Source organism: Gopherus flavomarginatus, chromosome 8 (genome assembly GCF_025201925.1).
Source record: "Gopherus flavomarginatus isolate rGopFla2 chromosome 8, rGopFla2.mat.asm, whole genome shotgun sequence".
In the NCBI taxonomy this organism is placed as follows: domain Eukaryota; kingdom Metazoa; phylum Chordata; order Testudines; family Testudinidae; genus Gopherus; species Gopherus flavomarginatus.
This window is the reverse complement of record NC_066624.1, coordinates 87,711,287-87,734,674: the sequence shown is the minus strand read 5'-3', so window position 1 is coordinate 87,734,674 and position 23,388 is coordinate 87,711,287.

The window sequence follows — 23,388 nt, the reverse complement described above, 5'->3', positions numbered from 1 at the left end:
AATATGAGCTTCAAGTTGAGTTTGACAGAAATACTAACAGGGTGTGGTGGCGCAGCAGATGGCACTGCTGCCCCTATAAAATGCCACAAGTGTCCAAATATGGTATTGTGACAGCCAAGTGCAAGCCACCATTCAAAATGCCTGCTGCCAAAATCCCTGCTGCCTCGTGGGTCAAGCCTTTTGGCTAAAGACTGAGGTTCCAACCTGAAAAAAACTGGCTGAACTTGACTCTTGTGGCCCTTATGCAGTACTGGCCCTGAAATTATTCCACTATAACCTGACCTAATATTCCTCAATTGCTATGCAATCTGAGTGGTCCTCAGCGTGAACTGGTGCCCTGCATGGCCGTATGTGTGAAATTGGCAACTGCAGGGATCGGAATGTAAGGGGACTGAATCAACCTGGGAAGCTAGCCAATATGTGGAGAGAAATTACAATAATGTCACTAAGGGAGACATTCTGGAGAGGTCAAGATGACTTTGTCACAAGTTTTCTGAGTTATCAGTGCAGGTGGATGTCAATGTATGAAAGAGGTATGAGAGAGCACAAGGATCAACAACAGAAAAAGAGGAATACCCAAGACTAAATAAAATGGTAAAGAATGAATGCAGATTGGTAAAGTCTGAATGGCTGAATGATAAATGCCAAAAAATTGGATCACTGAATAAAGAGAACAAATAAAATGAGATTTATCAAAAAATAAGAGCCTTCAGTTACAGAAGAAAGGTGATCGATATGGTGTTTAAGGACAAAAATGGACAATATTTGACAGACAAGAATATAGAAGGTGAGAATATATCAAGGAATTATGTGGTGATAAGCCTGAAAAACCTCAGCTAGAGATGTATCAAATAAGCCAGTCAAAAATGGATGAAGAAATCATGGCAGAAATGAAAAGACTTCCAAATGGAAAAACACAAGGTTGTGATAGAATACCAGCTGAATTGTTAAAAAGCATAGGTGATGACAGCTTGAAAAACCTGTCAGAGTTAATGAAGGATATGTTTAAGATAATGGAATTGCCAGAAGACTTTAGAACCTCAGGGTGTTTCCATATCCTAAAAAGGCCACCACCACAATGGATTGAAAAAACAACAGAACAATCAGCCTAATGGCATGCCTCAGACTTCTGTGAGTTTTTCAAAACTGAATACAAGAAAAGACTGATAAAGAAATAAGTGACCAACAATCTGGTTTCAAATGTGGAAAGGGTATGATAAATGTCATTATCAACTTGAAGTTCATATTAAAAAGACATTACTTTTGGTAACATAAAGTATGTCCAGCAAGCCTACTTTTCCTACAGCACTGCACAGAGGAAAAGACTACTCTATATGCATTATACATAAATAAAGTGGATTAATTACTGAACAGGGGATTTAGATCTGCCTGAGTCCCCCCCCACCCCCCGATTGTACTTGAAACCCTGAGCTAATAATCCTAACTGCAAAAATAGAAATAGTGTTGGCACAGTAAGACAAGCTTCTCTGCATTTTGTTGCCTAGGCATCTCAATCCTGCCCGGCTTACACGTACACCTGTTATTTCAAGTACTGGGACTCTCCTGAAGAAGGGCTGCAAATTGAGACTGTTCTTCTAATGTGGGAAGATCTTCACTAGGGAATAGATTTGGACCACAGCATTTAGTTTCATCCATGGCATTAGAAGTGAGAGGTTTATGTACTGGTCAATGAGCTATTTCTCCCCTCAGCAGGCATCTGTTCTACAAGTATTTATTCCGTTTTAAAGGTCACAAGTTAAACATTAAATATAATTAGTAAGGGTGGCAATACCGCGACTCCCCTAAAATAACCTTGCAACCGCCCCTCCCCCCCGCGCAAGTCCCCTTTGGGTCAGTACCCCCACTTTGAGAAACGCTGGTCTCCCCTGTGAAATCTGTATAGTATAAGGTAAAAGCACACAAAAGACCAGATTTCACGGTCTGTGACCTATTTTTCATGGCTATGAATTTGGTAAAGCCCTAAATATAATGTCAGAGTGCATTCTACACGTACAGTACATACCTCATCTTTATTATTCTGAAAGAAAGATAATAAATCTTTCCCACTCATTTTCTTCCAGGAATAATGCCTTCCATGTCAGAACACACGTCCCACCTCCTGCCTTTCTGATTGAGGTAAACATCCATTCAGGGAATCCAGCTCTGTTCAGGTAGTACTCACAAACAGGGGGAAAAAAGGTTTATATTTGTTAGAGAGCGTTTTTTTTCCAACTGTTAGTTTCCTAAGTCTGTCTGTAGACAACACTGTAACCCATTTCATTGCCAGAGCAAATAAGCAAATACACCATTACACCTCTTACTCATTCACTTACTCTCCACCTGGTTTAACACTTCCAGAGAGAGAGAACAAGACTCACATCACACACACACTTTAACCATTACTTTGGAAACAAGAGTTAAAGACATACTGAAGCAGAATAACTTGTAAATTTAGTAATAACAGTAACACTTACTCTAATGTTACTGCAATACATTCAGACAGACTTAAAGGAAACTATTAGTTGCAAACAAAAAAACAAAAAACCCTCCAGCAAATCTAGACTTTTTTTGCTATTTGTGAGTAATATTTGAACAGAGGTGGATTCTCTGAATGTATGTTTATCTTAAGTGGTCATGAGTAGTTTCTGCAAACAATTTTCAACCTTTGGGCATTTAGCACACTGTTCATTTGCACTTTGATTGTTGTGATTAGTCACCTAAATCAAGTGGTCTTATTTCCTTTCACTGACTGGATGATAAAAGTTTTAAATAGAAATACCACGAGGCAACTAGCAGATGACCAGCAATGAATAGTAGATGCTCTTATTTGTGTGCTAATAGACATACTACTGCGCAAATCTGTGTGAAAACCAGCTATCCCCCAAACATTCAATGAATAACACCAATTCACATAAATGTTCATGACCAGGGTCAAACCAACTAGCCATTCAGAATGTCAATGTTTGTGAATGGTGTTTTGGAGCATTCTATCCATCCCCGCTTTTCTTCACTGTTTCTTTTCTCCCACTTGCCCCCTCTCTGCTGAGTGGTGACAAGTAACTCAGAACTGTCTCCTTATAGTCTTATACTGCAGTCCTATTGGCTGAAATTAGATAAGTGAGCAAATGAATTATCTGTGGGGCACTCAAACAGACAAAGCAGTCACAGAACACCAGATGGCTTCATGAAAAAAACCCGCAAGATACTGAAAGCCTGTGACTTAAGGATGTGCGATAAATGATGCCATCTATATCAAAACTGGTAAAGCCTTTCACTAGAAATTCATACTTTCAGCCTGTCCTGGGACATTACAGACATATAGGAAAGGTAACATGGATGTAACCAGCACTCACACCTTACATAAAGAACCAGAACTGAAATGGAAAAATAGAGTAAATCATTCAAATAACCATCCAGACGAGGAGAATTTGAATAAGAAATAGATGGACTTGTTAACATCTGTTTGACAGCAACATATATCTAACATTTATACATTATAGTAAAAAATACTGTATGGTTGAAAGGAACTACATTTCAATATTTAAATAATGAATGTACAAGATATTTTAAGTCCAGTCTCAAGTAATATGAGTTTCAGCAAAATATAAAAATGCCGCTTTTTTTCTAATCCCCATCGCATCATTAATTAGAATGCACTGATGTGTGAATCAGGCTCTACAACAGGTTGAACTCCCATGAGGACTTCCTTCAGACAGCAAAGGCTGCTCTTCCAGACAGCTGCTACAACACAGTTATAGTCTGCAGCACATAAAACTCTCCACACACCGGCTTCCTAAGTGTCCAGATGATCACATTTCATAGGGCATCATCATAGTTCAATAGTGAAGTTTACCAGTTGTAGGAATAGGAATTAAGAAAAAATGGAGCTGCCACCACATTTTCTGTTTTATTCGCTTGAAACCTCTGACTTGCTATTTGTTTCTCTGTTTTCTTAAACAGTTCCTCCTGAGTACACAGAGATTTAAAACAAATAAATCCTGTCTGTTCTCATAAAAAGATCTGCACTGCCCAAACTTCACATTAGATTTCCACTCTCCAGAGTGAAAGTCAAAAGGACTGAATGGTTAAATGAAGAATGAGCCAGTATTTGATCTCTCCTTCTGAGTTCAGTTCAGCCAGCAGTTCCCGATAAGATTACCATGGTAATCAGTCTCCAGAGGATGGTCGCTCAGACTACAGATTCACAGCCTAAATTCTTTGCTTAAAAAAAAAAACAATAACCCACCTTGGTGGCACTGTTGCATATTTAAGCTAACTATAAATATGTAGGGACAGAATCCCATTAGCCAATGCATGACAAGAACAAATCTATTAGTATCCCATCACAATCCTCAGCAAAAATCTGTCAGAGCACTCTGTTCAACACAAGCCAAACCTACAATCCATTATTCACTTTGAAATTCTCTCTTTGATCCATTATTCACTTTAGCCACACCACAAAGCGCAAGAATTATTCTCACAGAGTCCTAAAACTTTCCACAAGCAGCTCCCTCAGAGAAATCTACCACTAGTACTCAGTTATAATGCATCATACATAAGTAAAGCCAATCCAATATAAAAATCCTTTCCTTTCCCAACTACCAGTCTGAATAATGTCACCGGATCCCACAACGCCTGCTGCCATCACATATTCTATATACACGCTCTTTTGCTACACATAAGAACTATGGACTAACTTTTAACTGTCTATAGTGGCAAGGATGACCGAAGGAAGAGGGTAGAAGGAACGGCTATTCACACTAATGCACAGAGAACACTATTGTTTGCCTGCATTCCCTGAGCAGCGCCAGCAGTAAACCATGGCCCTGTCCCCTATACACTAGACACCTCCTGTGATTCTCCAATGAGCACATTCTACCCCCACAGAGATCAGTGCATGTGCTCCAGCCCAGGACTGAGCAGGACTTTTCCTGCAATTGCTCCTCCCAACTGCACCAGAAGGGAGTAGGGAGACAATTTCTCATCTATTCTCAATGCCCCTTCTATTGGCACCCAGACACGGTGGTAGTGGTAGTGTAAGAGAAGGAGGAGGGAATTGCCTGACCTGAATGCAGAAGGAGGGGGTGGGGGTGGGGGTTTCGGGCGAGGGTGCAGCCTAGGGGCAGAAGGTTCTGTAACCACTAGAGCACACATATCTCCAGAACCTGGAGACTCATACATAAATAGTGGAGGGAGAGGGACAATGTGGGGGGCACTCAAGCCTTGCTGTGAGCCAGGACCTATTCAAGACTTCATCACACCATAGCCAGTCTCACACAGCTAGTGCAGATCATAGCATCATAGAAATGAAGGGCTGGAAGGAACCTTGACCGTCACTGGCAGCTGTTTATCCTACTTATTTTTAAAAGCTTCCAACGATGAAGACTCCGTGACTGCCCTTGGAAGCCTATTTTGTAGTTTAACTACCATCTTTATCGTTAGAATTTTTTTCCTAATATCTATCTAACTGTGATAGGGTGGACTAGGCCCACAGGCCCCTTGCTGAAGGCCACATGGTCCTGCCATACCTGTCCCAGGAAAAGAGCAGTAGAGAAGTCCTCCAAGAGGACTAGAGTGGCTGCAGGGAACAGCCAAACAGGACCCAGCAGGCCCATATAAAAGGAGCTGCAGAGCTAGAGAGTTCAGTCTGCTAGCAGGGACTGGGGGAGCAAAAGGTGCTCCTGACTGCATGCAAAGGCCAAAGCAGGTAGTTCCTAGCCAGGAGCAAGAGAATAGCTCCTGGCTGCTGCTGGGACTCAACTAAGACAGACTATGGGGAAGTGACCCAGGGAAACAGAGCAGCAATTACTGAATGGACACAGCACGAGACTGCTTACTTAAAGGGTCCCTGGGTTGGGACCTGGAGCAGTGGGTGGTACCAGGTTCTCCCCACCAGCAACTGGGGGAAGTGGCTATGCCCTATGGAAGGGCATTAGAATTGTGGCATCCCAGGGAAGCTCCAACAGGGAGCTGTGATCAGTGAGCTGAGTCTAAGAAGAGTGGCTCAGCAGGAAGGCTGGGGTCACTGAGGACTCAAATAGAGGCAAGGAGTCCCCAGGGAAGAAGCCATTGGGGCACTGCTCAGTTCCAGAGTAGGAGCTTTGCAACTTAGCCAGACCAAGCGAGGGTACCGTGATGAGTCCTATTGGACTGTTTTAGAAGACTGAGCCCAGGGAGGGCTGCAGCACATTGGGGACATTTTGGATTGTGTACCCCAGAAGGGGTTTTTGTTTGACACATGGACAGAGTGTGACTTGGCCGGAGGGCTGAGTCACCGAAAACCCGCCTGACAAGCACAGCGGCCAATGGGGCACTGTGAGCAGAGGAAATAGAGAAACACTGCAGGTATGTACACACTCGACTGGGGGCACTTATAAGAGATGAGTGCCCCCCATTACACTAATCTAAATGTCCCTTGCTGCAAATTAAGCCCATTACTTGTTGTCTTGACTTCAGTGGACATGGAGAACAATTGATCACTCTCCTCTAATAACAGCCCTTAACTAATTAGAAGACTTACCAGGTGAGCATAATGAAGGATAAGTGAGCTTATGTAAACATATGCATGCATTTTCCCCTTTAAATGTAAAGACAGCACCTGGCCTATTCCCAAGTTAATAAGACAAAAGGTATTGACTTTTCATTGTATTATTTGAAAAGAAGTAGAGGTACAACAAATGAAGATAGAGTTGCTATCTGCTTTTCATTCCTCTGCTGGGTTAAGCAGGGGATGCCATGTGGAGGATTTTGTTTATGTACATAGGGATTGTGACAGACTGGATCACAGAAATCCCCCTGGGAGCTGCCAACCGATGTGCCAAGACTACCTTTGCTCCTGTTTTCCCTGCCAGCTCAGGACTCCAGCACCCTGTCTTGCTGAGCCAGACACTCCCGTCTGCTCCAACAAAGACCCAGGGTCTGAATTACTTAACCCAAAACTGCAGGTTTACCTGAAAGCAGCTAACAAGTGTGGTTGTCTTTAGCACCCAGATGCCCAACTCTCAAGGGGGTCTAAACCCAAATAAATCCATTTTACCCTGTATAAAGCTTATGCAGGGTAAACTCATAAATTGTTTGCCCTCTAAAACGTTGATAGAGAGAGATGCACAGTTGTTTGCTCCCCTAGCTATTAATACATACTTTGAGTTAACCAATAAGTGAAAAAGTGATTTTATTAAATACAAAGTAGGATTTAAGTGATTCCATGTAGTAACAGACAGGACAAAGTAAGTTGCCAAGCAAAATAAAATAAAATGCACAAATCTATGTCTAATCAAACTGAATACAGATAATCTCACCCTTAGAGATGCTGCAGTAAGTTTTTTTTTTTTTTTCCTCAGAGTGAACACCTTCCAGGCCTGGGCACAATTCTTTCCTCTGGTACAGCTCTTGTTCCAGCTCAGGTGGTAGCTAGGGGATTCTTCATGATGGCTCATCTCTCCTCTTTGTTCTCTTCCACCCCTTTATATATATCTTTGTCCCTCTCTGGGTTTCCACCCCCGCCTTCTCAATGGAAAGACACCAGGTTAAAGATGGATTCCAGTTCAGGTGACATGATCACATGTCACTGCAAGACTTCATTGCCCACTTGCCAGCACACACTTATACAGGAAGACTTACAGATAAAACACACCCACATGCAGACAATTGTCCTGGTTAATAGGAGTCATCAAGATTCCAAACCCCATTAATGGCCCACACTTTACATAATTACAATAGGCCCTCAAAGTTATATTTCATATTTCTAGTTTCAGATACGAGAGTGCTACATTTATACAAATAGGATGATCACACTCAGTAGATAATAAGCTTTGTAATTATACCTCACAAGAGACCTTTTGCATGAAGCATATTCCTGTTACATTATATTCACTCATCAATTTTTTATAAAATCATATAGACTGCAACATCACAGGGATGTTCTTTTCATCCTCCTGAGACACCTCAATGAAACTTGCATGGAGATGCTCTGCAATCCTCTCCTGAAGGTTTCTAGTGATGGCTGCATTATTTCTTCCTCCACAGTAAGACACTTTCCCACACCATTCTGCAAGGAGTTCAGCTGGCACTAGTTCTACAAACTGGCTAGCAGGATACAGGCCTGAGCAACTTCAGGATGCCAGGAGCAGCTGTGTTCTCTGTAACCCTCAGGTGTGAGCTATTAGCTAAAATCACTACCGCTTATGGAAAGTAATGCCAGTATTCAGTGCCATCACCCTATACCCCTGAAAGACAGACCAAAATTGTATAGCTTCATGCAACGGAACATCCTTCTTCCCTTGGTCCCTAGCAGAGCATACTCACTATGGCCAGGGCAGTGCTGTGCTAAGGAGCTCCAAAGCTGAAGTGTCAATAAGCGTTTCTTATTAAGAGTGCGTATGGGAATAAGGGAAGGAAATTTTGAAACTTATCTTTCCCTTTGCATTGTAAATCCACTGGTACATCAGCAGCTTCTGGTGTGCCCCTTCCACTACTGCGGAACACCTGGCCCTGATGAGGAGGAGAAAGAATAGGATGAGGGAGGGCATGGTCAGTGAGATCCTGAAAGCCAGTGATTCTTCAGACCATGAACAGAGGACCTGAAGGGCCAATATGACAGCCTGGAGAAGGAATGAGGACAGGAGTCCCAGTAGGACAAGGAGAGGGAAATACACCAAGACATAATGGGTCTTCTAAGGCAGCAAACCTAATTGCTGCAGACTGTGGTTGACCTACATATTCAAAAAATCACAGATTCTCCACTCTTTGCAGTCCTTGGAGAACTCCATAGTCACTCCTCTGACACCACCCCCAACATCTCACATGGCATCATGGATTATATCCTTAACTATACCACTCTGTTCTGGGGGACAGCAAGGAAAACCACAGCTTCACATACACTGACCTATGACAACCACAGCTGGTATATGTGTAGCCACAGTGGACTACATTTGTGCACTCAAATGGACAGAAATATTTACTCCCTTTCCAAACTTAAAGTTCCACCTCATTAATTTTTTAAAAATTGTATTACATTGCCTAAGAATTTTTGAACTTTTTTCTGCACTGTTCTTCCTACTCTGTAGAGATTTATTTTTGGAGAATCAAATTATCATTATTAGTTTATAACAAATATTACAGAAAGCACAATGGTAATCAAAGCAAACAGTATTTGTAAATGTGCTGAAACACAACATGATTCACAGCTTCAGGAAAACACACCATTTTTATAAATGTACAGCAATCACTACACAATTTGTAACAGCATCCAAAGTTTCAGGCCTAGAGAACACTGCAACAGAGAACGCTACTGTGACTGACCATTAAAGTGCTCTTTCAGAGCCTCCCTTAACTGCATAGCTCCACACTGAGGTTCAAAGTCAGCAGACAGCCACTCCACTTCTGCCCTCCACAATGGCACCAACTTTCCCCCCTTTGCATTACAGTTACTGTATTATGCAGGACCCAAGAGGCAGCTATAACCACTGGGATATTTTTCTTACTGAGATCCAATCTAGTGAGTAAACACTACCCCTGTCCCTTTCATCTATCACAGAGGTAGGCAACCTATGGCACACGTGCCAAAGGCAGCACAAAAGCTGATTTTCAGTGACACTCCCACTGCCCGGGTCCTGGCCACCGGTCTGAGGGACTCTGCATTTTAATTTAATTTTAAATGAATCTTAAACATTTTGAAAACTTTATATACAACAATAGTTTAGTTATATATGATAGACTTATAGAGAGAGACCCTCTAAAAAACATTAAAATGTATTACTGGCACGCAAAACCTTAAATTAGAGTGAATAAATGAAAACTCGGCACACCACTTCTGAAAGGTTGCCGACGTTGATCTACCATAAGGGCATTTAGCAACGATTCTGTATCTGCTGAGCCACTAGTTGAATCTTTCCTTGGTGCTGTTGAGATGGCCAGTATGTGGCTTCATGAGCCAGGAGAACAAGGGGTAGGTTGGGTCTCCCCAGAATCAGTACTGGGATTTCAATATTGCCAGTGGTAATCCACTGGTCAGGAAAGAATGCCCTTTTGCAGCTTTCTGAACAGTCTCTTGTTCTTAAAGATGTGAGCACCAAGCACCTTCTGTGACCAGCCCACACTGATATTAATAAAGCATCCCTTGATCCACCAGTGTTTGCAAAATCTAGAAAAGTAGCCCTTTCTGTTGATGTACTCCATGGCAAGGTTGGCTGCTGCCAAAATAGGGATATTTGTGCCATCTATCACCCCACACAGTTTAGGAACCCCATTGCTGCAAATCCACCCACATTGTTGGTCCTGCACATTGTTGAGAGTCACAGTCCTGCATAGCAGAAGACAATTAATGGCCCTACATACTTGCATAATAATGGCCCCAAATGTGGATTTTCCAACTCCAAAATGATTTTCCACTGACTGGTAGCAATCTGGAATTGCAAGTTTCCAAAGTGTGATTGCCATTTGCTTCTCCACTGTCAGTGCAGCTGTCATTCTGATGTCCCTCTGTTTGAAGGCTGGAGCAAACTTGGCACACAGATCCAGGAACATGGCCTTTCACTTCCAAAAGTTCTGCAGCCACTGCTAGTCAGCCCAAACCTGAATTCTGATGCAACCCCACTAGCCAGTGCTCATTTCTCAAGGCCAGAAAAAGCACTGAAGCATCTACAGCTCCTCCATGAATGCCACCAACCATCTTGAATTGAGTATTCTTCCCCCCCCATCCCCAACTAGGTCCCTCAGGAAACTGTCCTTGAAAAAATCCTCATATCCTGCATTGTTGTGGTACTTCCTGTAGGTCTGCAAATATAGGAGAATTGTGTGTCCTGTATTTGCAATGTTCATGAGAACAGCACAGAGCTCTATAGGCTCCATGCTTCTGTCAGAGAGGACAGAGATGGAAAAGTGCCATGTGGGTTTGTGGCACTTTTTAAAAAAGTGTGAAAATTATGGAGTATGGAACTTGATCCCTGGCTCCCAGCGATCCCTGAGTGAGTCATTTCTATCTCACACTGCATTGTAGAAGTTTCCCAAAAAGCTTTGTGCCAGATGACAGTATGTAGCACACCAGGATACCTACCCATGGTGCACTGCATTTTGCATTGACACAAGCACTCCTGGTGACTACATGCAGCACTGATGCAAGAAGCTAAATATGCATGCACATAAATAATAGACTAACTTTGGTGGCTGTACACTGACTTAGCTTGTGTTGACCAAAGTTTATAGCACAGATCTACTCTGTGTCAGTTTATCTCCCTAGACAGCTTCTAATAGTGACTTTCCACTTTGTCCACTTGAAAGGGGCTTTTTTACTATTCTGGGAACCTGAAGATCAAAAGAACACTGATTTGGCAAAATAAATCCGGCAACTTAGCTTCAAGGATCTTGTCTCCAACAGCTGCTCTCATTGTCTTTCAAGTGTCCTTAGGCGTCCTTGTCTAGGGCCATTGTTCCTGCCAGCTTGTAGTGATATGGTTAGTGAGGGGAAATTATTGCATATTGGGTTTTAAGACTTTCCTGCATGAATGCATAGATCTAGCTTAATAGGGGGCTGTGGGAAGAACAGTGTTCAAGAAATTACTACATCTAGTATTTTTAGATTATGAAAAGAAGCAATGAGCTTAAATTGCAGCAAGGATAGTTTAGGGTGGACACTAGGAAAAACTTCCTAACTGTCAAGGTGGTTAAGAGCTGGGATAAATTGCCTAGGGAGGTTGTGGAATCTCCATCATTGGAAATTTTTGAGATCAGCTTAGACAGACACCTGTCAGGAATGGTCTAGATAATACTTAGTCCTGTAATCAGTGCAAGGGACTGAACTAGATGACCTCTTGAGGTCCCTTCTAGTCCTACAATTCTAATTCAAATGTCACATATACTATGAATAATAAACCAAAGAGGATTAGATACCATTTCATCCTCCTCCTCCAAATATTTGTGACTGTAAATAAGCAATTCCAGCAAAAGGATCCAAGGTCATGGACTCAGGGCATGTCTACACTACAAAATTAGGTCAAATTTGTTTAAGTCAACATTTAGCCTCCGATTACAAAGTCGATTCTGCATGTCTCCACTATGTACATTCTGTCGGCAGAGCGCATCCTCACTACCATGGCAAGCATTAACTCACAGAGCGATGCACTGTGGGCAGCTATTCCACAGTTCCTGTTGCCAATTGGAATTCTGGGTTAGGCTCCCAATGCCTGATGGGACAAAAACATTTTTACGAGTTGTTTTGGGTACTCATCAGCTTCCTATGATGCACTTGCCTCCTTACTCTCGCTGTCCCTCTGTCCCCAAAAGCAATGGCAAACAATCATTTTCACACCTAAGCCTGGGTTACTCATGCAGATGCCATAGCATGGCAAGCATGGACCCCACTCAGCTGTACACTGTTGTTGTGAGCATCGCAAACACCTCACACATCATCCTGTGGTATTTGCAGAGCCTAATCAGGAGCTGCCGTATGGAAAAATGTAATGCCATGCAAATAGCCATGCTGGAAGCCATGGAATGGAGCAATTTGCACATGCTGGTGGCAGCAGCTGGGCTTGTTGACATGATGGAATGCTGCTTCTGGGCCTGGGAAACAAGCACAGACTGGTGGGATCATATAATTATTCAGGTATGAGATGAGGAGCAGTAGCAGCCTAACTTTTGAATGCGTAAGGCCACTTTCAGGAAACTTTGTGAATTGCTTTCCCCAGCCCTGAAGTGCATGAATACCAAAATGAGACCGACTCTGACAGTCGAGAAGTGAGTGACAATAGCCCTGTGGAAGCTTGCAATGCCAGATTGCTACTGGTCAATCAGGAATCAGTTTGGAGTGGGTAAATCTACTATGGGGGTTGTTGTGATCCAAGTAGCCAGAGCAATCAATTCACTTCTGCTAAAAACGGTAGTGACTCTGGGAAACGTGTAGGATATAGTGGATGGCTTTGCTGCAATAGAGTTCCCTAACTGTGGTGGGGCAATAGACAGAATGTTCATCCTTATCTTGGCACCACACTACCTTGCCAAAGAGTACATAAATTGCATGGGGTACTTTTCAGTGGTGTTGCAAGCGCTAGTGGATCACAATGGCCATTTCACCAACATCAAGTGCTCACATCTTTAGGAACTCCGGTCTCTTCAGAAAGCTGCAAGAAGGAACTTTTTTCCCAGACCAGAATATTACCATTGGTGATGTTGAAATGCCAATAATTATGCTTGGAGACCCAGCCTACCCCTTACTCCCATGGTTCATGAAGACAGATACAGGCAGCCTGGATAGCAGTGAGGAGCAGTTCAACCATAGGCTGAGCAAGTGCAGAATGGTGATAGAATGTGCCTTTGGACATGTAAAGGGGCGCTGGGGCAGTTTACTTACTAGGTTAGACCTCAGCAAAAGCAATATTCCCATTGTTGTTGCTGCTTGCTGTGTGCTCCATAATATCTGTGAAAGTAAGGGGGGAAATTTTCTGGCAGGGGAGGGGGGGTTGAGGCAGATTGCCTGGCAGTCCATTTTGAGCAGCTACACCAGGGCAATAAGAAGAGCATGTTGAGGTGCACTGCATCTCCAAGAGGCTTTGAAATCCAGTTTCATGAATGATCCAACACTGATGTGACAGTTCTGTGTGTTGTTCCTTACCAAGCTGCCCCCTTTTTGCATGTCCTGTAAACTAAACCCCCACCAGTGTGCACAGTGAATAAAGAGCCTCTTGGCCTCAATTCATGCATTTTTATTATGCTAACACACACTGACCAGAGACAGCAATGAATAGCAAAGATAACCTGGGTCTAAGGGCCTGATAATGCAGGGGGAGGGGCAAGGACATGTAGCTTACTACAATTGCACTGTCTAGCAATCAAAGCTGTGGGAATGAGAGCCTTCTGCTCCCATGAACCATCCCCTGGAGTTGATTTCAAGGGATAACGGCACTTCCTCCCACGCCCAATCTCCCTCATTCTAGGAGGTCTGGGAGAGGAGGATATGGAACTTGGTGAGGAGGGCAGTTGGTTCATCACTGGGTGCAGCAGAACTAAGGTCTAGCTGCCTTTCCTGTACCTCAACCAGATGCCTCAACATGTCTGTTTTCTCCTCCATAAACCACCATCTTCTCTTGCATATTACGCTCTTGTTCCCTGCATGCTTTCCTGCCCTCTTGGTCGGTGCACATGCTCTCCGACAGTGTAAGCCTCCATGCATTCAGCTGGGCCCTGTCAGTCTTGGAAGAATACATTGAATCACAGAACATGTCTTCCCTTGCCTGCTTTTTTCGCCTTCTAATCTGGGACAGCCACTGTGCTGGTGTAGAGGAAACATCCATAGACAAAGTTGCAGCTGCAAGGAAAAACATACATTGTGAAAACAGAAGATTAACTCTTGCAATTGTAAGCAGAGTCAGGATGAGCTCTACTCTGACATCTGGTGGTGAATTGTGGCGAGTTGTGGAAAAGAGCTTCAGGGGCTGATCTTGTTTGCATAGGCACACCCACCCTGCCTAGCATGAGCCCACGGCAGCCCAAATGGTCACTGTGGGATCCCCAGTTTCTCTGTTATTGGGGCAGGAAGAGTAAAGTGTTGTTACATTGATTATGTGAATCAAGGACAATGGAACTGTTTTATAACAGAGGGACTCACCATCAACTAAGTAGCAATCACCAGTGAATTGAGAGAGGCTGGAGACAGGTATTTGTACTGGGTGGTATGGGCCCCTTCTGAGGGCCTGAAATACCAATTGCACCTCCTCCTTTCTCTACTGTAGAATATCAGAGCTAATTTTAATTCTATTAGAAGTCTAGTTACAGGCTGCTGAGGTGAATTTACCTTGGGCCAATGGTGCACCAGCCCTGAGGCTCCCCTGCTACAAGCTAAAATTACTAAGAGCTGAAATCACTGAGTGCTGTAGGGGGCCTGAAGATATGTTGCTGAGCGGCTGGCAGAGCAGTTTGTGGGATGGCTGGAGCAGCTCACAGGATAGCTGGTGGAGCGGAACGGCTAGTGGAGTGGCTCGCAGTGAAGGCTGCAGCAGAACCCCATGGAGAGGCGGGGCAGTAGGCCTTGGACCATGTAAGATGCCCCTTAACACCGCTGCACCCCCCCACCCAGGCTGGGAAGTAAAACTCTGCAGATAAACTTTTGAACTCTGGGGCTGCACTGACCAAGGACAGAGACTTTTGGGATGTTGGACTTTTGGGAATTTGGGTGATTTTTTTGGGTTGCTGGACTTAAGACTCTGAGGGGAAAAAATGATACTGCTGAACTTACTTGGGGGTGGGTCTTTTGCTCATGGTTTGTGCTGTTTCCCCAACATAATGCCACATTGTTTCCCTCCTTTATTAAAAAGATTTTGCTACACTCAGACTCTGTGCTTGCGAGAGGGGCAGTATTGCCTCTTAGAGGTGCCCAGAGGGTGGTATGTAATTGTCCCAGGCCACTAGGTGGGGGCTCGAGCCAGTTTTGCATTGTGTTATTGAAACGGAACCCCTAGATACTGAACCCAGCCCTTGTTGCTGCCAACTCAGACTGGCAGGAGGGTTACACAATGAATGAAACACTTTACAGCAGTAAATACATTCCCTGAGGTACACGGTCACATTTTGTCTTTTAAAAGAAGCGCCTCCTAGTAAGGTACAACCCATGGCAGAGTGCTGGGCAGCAGATTTTGGTTTGCATGCAGGCACAGTAAGCACACAAGAAAGGGTAGGAGGTGTCAGGGCACACCTGGGGACATGTTTTGGTGTGGAAATTCTTGGCACATAAACAAGCTTTTCTGCGGAGCACCCTCTGCGTAGCTGGGCTGGCCACCACTGTATCCCAATTGTTTACCTCAGATTAAACATTAACCACAATTGCATTTAACCTCTGTAGTGCGATTACAAGTGTGCACTCACCAGAGGTGCCTTCCCCGCCATCACAGTCCTGCAACAGTAAGTCCTGGGAGGGGATTGGCTCCAGAGTTAGGAAAAGGTCCTGGCTGTCCGGGAGAATGGATCCTCCACTTGCCTGCTGCGCATTCTCCTCTTCTTCCTTGTCGATAATATCCTCCTCGTTGGTTGTTGCCCATGGCCTCCTGAGGCCCTAGGAGTTATCCATGGAGAGTGTTAGGGTACTGGTGGGGTCCCCGCCTAGAATTGCATGCAGCTGCTCATAGAAGCGGCATGTCTGTGGCTCAGAACCAGAGCAACTGTTCGCTTCCCTTATCTTCTGGTATGCTTGCCTGAGCTCCTTTATTTTCACACAGCACTGCTGTGCGTCCCTGGTGTAGCCTTTGTCCCCCATGCCCTGTGCGATTTTGGCATAGATGTCAGTGTTTTTTCTGTTGGTTCAGAGCTCTGCATACACAGACTCTTCTCCCCAAACAGTAATCATATCCAGTGTTTACTGAATGCTGTACACTGGGGTGCATTTGCGGCCCTGGGCAGTCATGGTCAGCTGTGCTGGTGAGCTCTCCATGCTAATCAAACAGGAAATGAAATTCAGAAGTTCTTGGGGCTTTTCCTGTATACCTGGCTGAAGTGCAGTGGAGTTGAAAGTGCTGTCCAGAGCAGTCACATTGGAGCACTCTGGGACACCTCCCGGAGGCCAAACCTGTTGAATTACACAGTATTGTGTCTACACTACCCCTAATTTGACCCAGGAAGGTCAACTGGAGCACTATTCCTCTCACTAAGGTGGAGTACAGGCATCAATTTTACAAGCCCTTTTGGTTGGCAGAAAGGGCTCGGTAGTATATACACGCACATTATAAATTCGACCTAACGCTGCATATGTCGACCTAACACCACGGCGTAGACCAGGCCTTGGTCAAGTAGAATCAATTAGGAAAGACCCAGTTCCATCCCCAAGCCTCAAACTAACTTACCCATGTACTTGAGATAAGTAAAAAGCAAAATAGTAGATACAGGTCTCAACCCCTGTTAATCTGCCAAAAAATAGCAGCATCAGATACTCCCCATGACACAGCAATTGCAGCAGGTACCATTTCCACAGCAGAATCTGAGGTGGCAGCTTAGGACAGGATTGCAACAGGAATAGGAAGTTGAGTCATAATAAACCCACAACAGCAAGTAGTTGAGCTTGTGACATTGTCATGCTGTCCCAAGCAGGATCAGTACTATAGAGAGAATATGTTTTACCACAACACTGCAAAACAGATTCATATTGGCACTCAAACTGTAAGTCATAATCAAACCGTGTTGGGGAATCCATGGACTATGCTGCCCAGTCAGACAAGATAAGGAGTGGTGTATGGTCCCCACTATGCCATGTTTTAAAATAACATGAAGTTAGGCTAGTTGTGACAAAGTTACTTTTGGCTTTAACATTTATGTTTCAGGATTAGTATTCCAACGAACTTTAGCGCTATCCTGTCAAATCAGGATGAACTCCTATGGGCCAAACCAGGGCAAGAGCTGACACTGATCATTCAATTCATGACTAGTTTTGATGTTTCTAGCAGTGAAACAAAAGGATCTTCTTAGTTCTAGTAGAGCTAACTATGGTGTCATCACCCACTTTCAGTGATAAGGACACTACAAAACTGACCCAAATTGGCATCTGTGCTATAGTTACATCGTTTCTGGAGTCTTGAGTGCTGCTCCATATTCTGCCACTTCAGCACCTTCCTGGAAAGGGTTTCCTAGTTATCGGCCTCTGGGTTTAAGTGAAGCAATGGATGGCATATAAACGGTCTGCTCAATAGGAGCAAATTAGACCTCAAATGAGCTCAATGGGAAGTTTGCTATTAACCAGGGCTGCCAAAAGAGGGTGAAAAAACTTTTTCGGGCCCCCCAGCAAGGGCAGACCGGCTAAACAGGGCCGACAAAGCCGGGGAAGCCAGGCCCCGGGCCCACTTCCGGACCACCAGGCCCCAGTAATTTGTACCATCAGCCCTGCTATTAAATAAGAACCAAACTGGAGATATGAGCTGAAATCTATTGACAGTTACCTATTGTATTACTAAAGCTTTATCTTAAACTCCCTGCTAACTGAGCCAGTAATGAATAGCTGTTATCATAAGAACACAGCATAATTAAAAAGATAAGAACAAAAACGCCTGAAAAATAAAATAGGCACTGGAAATAAATTGCCCTCTCACATCAGGAAGAAATTATTCCACCATAACAGAACTACACACACAGAAAATACCAACAAGAATACACATATAGTTTGGGGTAGCCAATGTTTGAACTACCCTTTGGACTTACAGTATTATCACATCAACAATATAGCACAGTACCTTTTTTGTTGCCAAATAAAGGAAGAAAATTTTATGAGGATAATATATTTCCCCCACAAAAATCTCCTTGGATTTTAGTTTCCCTCATTCTCATATGAACTTCATATATATATATAAGCTTTTTAACTGAGGCCTTTGTAAAAATGTACTATAACAGGATAATGTTTGTTTTCACTGGCTGCTACTTACCCTGGAGAAATCAAGAGCCATTGTGCTCGTTCAGAAGGAGGATTTCCTCTCTAAACTTGCCAGTAACCTCCCCTATCCCTCCACCCCCCAAAAAGCCCCAAACAATCACACATTTTGATTACTTTATTTGGTTACTCACATGGTAAAGTCATAAAGCAGCATGAGCTATTCAACAGAAAAAACAGAATTAAGCCACTCAGGGCTCATCCATTGTCAAGCAATGTCAATGTGAAACTATTCATGGATTTGTTATAGAAGTATGTTTTAAAGGAGTCCTCATTTATATGAAGGAACTAATTACCAAAAAATGTATGTTACATAGAGTATGTGATTATAATACGTCATGTCCAAGCTTTTAGGATGATTAACATATATTAGACTATTTACCTATATACACTGTGGATCAGATTGCAGGATGAAGGCCTAGCACAAAGCCCTGCATCCAGCGGCAGATCTAGGCACCAGCGCTCCAAGCACGTACCTGGGGCGGCAAGCAGCAAGGGGCACCCTGCCGGTCCCTGTGAGGGTGGCAGTCAGGCTGCTTTTGGTGGCTTGCCTGTGGGAGGTCCGCTGGGTATGTTGAAGCTACAGGACTGGCAGACCTCCCGCAGGCAAGCCGCCAAAAGCAGTCTCCCTGCTGTGCTTGGGGAGGCAAAAAAGCTAAAGCCGCCCCTGCCTGCATCCATGTGGAATCCAGCAGCAATCACAGTGGGTAAAGTACTACAGCAGATCTGAGCAGTCAGCTTAGGTCAGGGTTGTCTGACTGCAGGATCAGAGCTATAGAGATGATGTGATGCTGGCAAACCAGGTGCCAACTTATACCAGAGCCCTAGTCCAATTAACTAGTGTACAAATCAAAGTGATTTATACATTTAATAAAGTATATTTAGTGTTTAAATTTCATGAAAACTAGTGGGATGCTCCTTGCATTGTTCTCACGTATCTGTATCCATTATAATGTAGTAGCGAACATTTACACTGTGTAGACCCCTGAAACTAAATAACCCATGAAATGAGAAAGAAGTCTTGTAGAATGCAAATGAAGAACTTTAACAGAAAAGTGCTCATTTCAAACCAAGTGGTCATTTCTGTGATGATCGGAAGTCAAAGACTTAAAATGTATTCCTCACTCTCTGTCATCAAAAGTAAAACCCACATGGGTAGTGACACTGTCAGCTTGTTTTCTTTGAGAAGAAGCTATGAAGTATGGATTCAAGGAAAGATCCTGGATCTCTAGACTGTTTGGACTCTTCAGATAAGTGTACGAGATACAAAGCAGAGATCCCTGGGGACAAGCTGAGTACCCTGAAAAGACTTTTGAGAAACTGTCAGTTTATCACATCACTGCCACCATTTGGAATTACAAACTGTGACTCGCCTGTGCATAAACTGTACTTGCTTTGACCTCTCAATAACTCTCATTTCCTTTTCTTTGCTAATAAACTTTTGGTTATTTTACTACAGAATTGGCTACCAGTGGCATCTTTGGTGTAAGACCTAGTTTACCAGTCGATCTGGGGTAAATTACTGGTCTTTTGGGAGTGGGAGCGACCTGACGTGGTGTGATTTCTGGTTTAAGTGACATTTTATCACAAAATCCAGTTTGTCTGGCGGCAAGATAAACTGGAGAGTCTAAGGTGACTGTCTATGACCCCATGGTAAGACTGGTATAGAGATCCAGGAGTTCATTTGTCACTGGCTTGGTGAAATCTAATTATAGTACACACCACCAGTTTGGGGTGTCTGCCCTGTTTTCCGACAGTCTGCCCGAGTTAGGCACTTACTCTGTCTGGAGTGGCTCACAACTGTGACAGATGGGTTTCATAGCAGACCTGTACAGGCGAAATCCTGGGTCCTTTGACTTGAATGGAAACAGAATATTCAGCCTATATTTATAGTTGCCAAAATTTTAACCTTAATTATGAAACCGTCCTCCCAATATGTTCAAAACTACGTTTTGTGACTTTTATTCATAGTCAATATATTTTATAATTTAAAGAATCTTAGGATTGCAGTTCAAAAGTAGACTCGGAGAATTTGGTCACATAATAGTAGTTAATATTAAATTACTATTCATGCTTTCACTAAGGAAGTGTTTGCGAACTCTGTGTGTGTGTAAATAAATATAAAATTAAATTAAAAATGTGATATTCATAAGTTTTTGGACAAATCAGCATTAAACCCATAGTCTGAAAGTTAAGAGTCAAGCCACAAGCCTGTTGTATAGGTAATCATTATATTGTTTCTGCTTCCTGTAAGTATGATTACTGCTCATTCGTCTCCTATTTAAAACATTTCAAATACTAAACACCACACTTCTGGTATGAATTTTTGGATTCATAATCTCTTGCACTACAATTTCATGTTAAGGGTCACAAACACTTTTCTGGATACATAGAGGTTGTCTGAATTTTTGACTAGCGAGTAATAATACCCCATGCTTTGATTCACAAAAATATTTGTGAATCCTTTTTAACTTGTCAACCAGCTCTCTTCAAAAACCCTTTCACATGCTACATACTAATCTGTTATATCTGCAGCAAAATGTTAACATTTGAATTTCCTTTTCAAGAAAAAGTGAGTTTGACATGTGATCTCTTACAAAAGTGTATTGACTAGAATAAGCATTTGCAATATGCATCAGAGATCAGTTAGTGGAACAGAATGAGGTCAGAGTATGCATACCAGACTGATCTTATTTCTTCCTGCCATCCTATTTTCCCAGTGCCTACTTCTGTAGTGAAGTCAGTGGAACAAGATGGAATATGGTGCTAAATTCTGGGCCAACTTGTATCTTTTACACACTTTTGTGCACTAAAGGGACATAAAGGTTTGGATTATTCATGACCAATAGTGAGCTATTCATTTCTATTTAGATATGAGAGTTTCATCTCCATGAAAGTGTCTTTAATAGCTTCCGAATGCTTAGCATGGTGCTGCATATTTTTGCAATACACAATTCTGTTAAATCCCTTTGAAAATATTCATCTAAATCCCTAATAATCATACATTGGATGAATAAGTAGCAATCTTATAAAATTGGCTATAATCCCATTACATTTTAATACATGTTGTAAAAACCAACCCACAGAGAAGAAACAAAAGGAAATATCTATTGAAGTCACTGCTATTGGGTTGGTAGTATACTGAGTTTGTGGCAAAGAGACGTACAATATTACTTGCTTTATATCTAGTTTAAAGATGTGTCACTGTTACCAGTCTATTGTGCAAATGAATGCTTTAGCTATGATATTTACATCTCCTCTTGCAGTTTATTACTGATCTCAATTATGTCTAAACTGGAAAGAGCATATGGGTGGTCTTCGTTCAAACCAGACCATTTAACTGAAAGGAGTGCTAAGATGATTTCCTGATGGATTTCATGTTTGGAAGCTGTGGTGTAGCAAGAGCGAGATATGCTTACACCTGTGGCTCAAAAGACTTTTGAAGAGTAATATTTTGGCCTTGGAAAGAATGGACCAGATTGAAAGAAAATCTGACACAGTGTAAAGAATCCTGAAGAAGAATACATTTAGACCAAATTCCCAAAGTCTTTAATCAAATATCTTGCTTATTACATTTCTCATTCCACAAGTCAAACATTTTTAGTATACTACTTGGGAACAAAACATAGCTATTTATAGGAAGGTGGATACCCAAAAAAAAAAAAGGGGGGGGGCGGAGAGCATAAGATAGTAGTCAGATGATTATGATTAGTGTAATTAGTAGTCATCTGGACCCTTGAAATCTTTAGGAAGTTCACCTGTTCCTGTTCTTGAAATGTTTTGAGGTCCCTTGAGCATGCAAAACATTCACAGAAGACAAAACCCTAAAGTTTGAAATGTAACTAGTGATTTCTAGTACCTAGCTTCAGACATGTTAGAGGGGTTGGATATTTCCTAAGTGCTGAGAACCCTCTTTCTGAAAATCAGGTTCTTGTAAGGTGACTCAACTTGAGCACTCAAATCACTTTTCAAACTTTAATTGTTTCAATTCTAACCCAGTATATCAGTTACTCTAAAAGCTATCTAATTATTGCACCTATGGCAATCTTTGTTAGGCTCTCCAATGTCTTTAAATGTCATCAGGTTTGAGGTCTGGAATTTAGAATAAATGGTTTCTGAGGAACTTCTGACCTGGGAAATCCTCAGAGCATACAGGGACTATCTTTTTGTTATGTGTGTACAGTGCCTAGCACAACAGGGCCTGATCCCTGATTGAAGCATCTAGGTGCTATCACAAAACAAATGCACAAATATTATTATTAATAAAATCCGACATTTATCTAAAAATTGAGTGCCTCTTCTGTTTCTCTCCATAAAATCAGATATGCTGTTTGTCATCACCACACACACCCTCCTTCCCAAAAAATCTTTGCCCCCACAAGCTTCAATAGGCCTTCAATGACATTTAGCGATACTTGATGGCATGGAACTTTTTGCTGACTATCAGGCCTGCTCTTTGGGTTGTGTTATGCTCTGGGATTTCCCAAGTTAGAAGTTCCTCAGAAATCATTATTCTCCTATAATCCATACCTCAAACCTAATGACATTTAAAGATACCAGCAAGCCTAGCAGAGATTGCAATAAGTGCTGAGACAGAGGGAGATGGCAATGCTTATTATTCAAACTTTGTAGAACACTATACAGGCTCTGCTGTGCTTCATGATGAAGGCCAAGCTTATGTCCAACTTCTTCTTCTGTGCCAGTTCACTCATCATTATATACAAGGGAATGACGAATGTAGCGACTCTGTAGATAAATGTGGCAGCCATTATGGAATCTCACACACAGATTGGGTGTTGAGGTCCGATTTGACTCCCACAGCACTCTTTCCCATTAAATTCAATGAGAGTAGGACTGGGCCTTAATCAGCCTGTTTCAGAGTAACCTCACCCTTCCTACCGAGGCCACTGATCATGTGATGCATAAACTCAGCCTCTCTCACTCCATAGGATTCCAGGGCTATTTTTTATGTTGGACTCATGCACTGAAAAGCC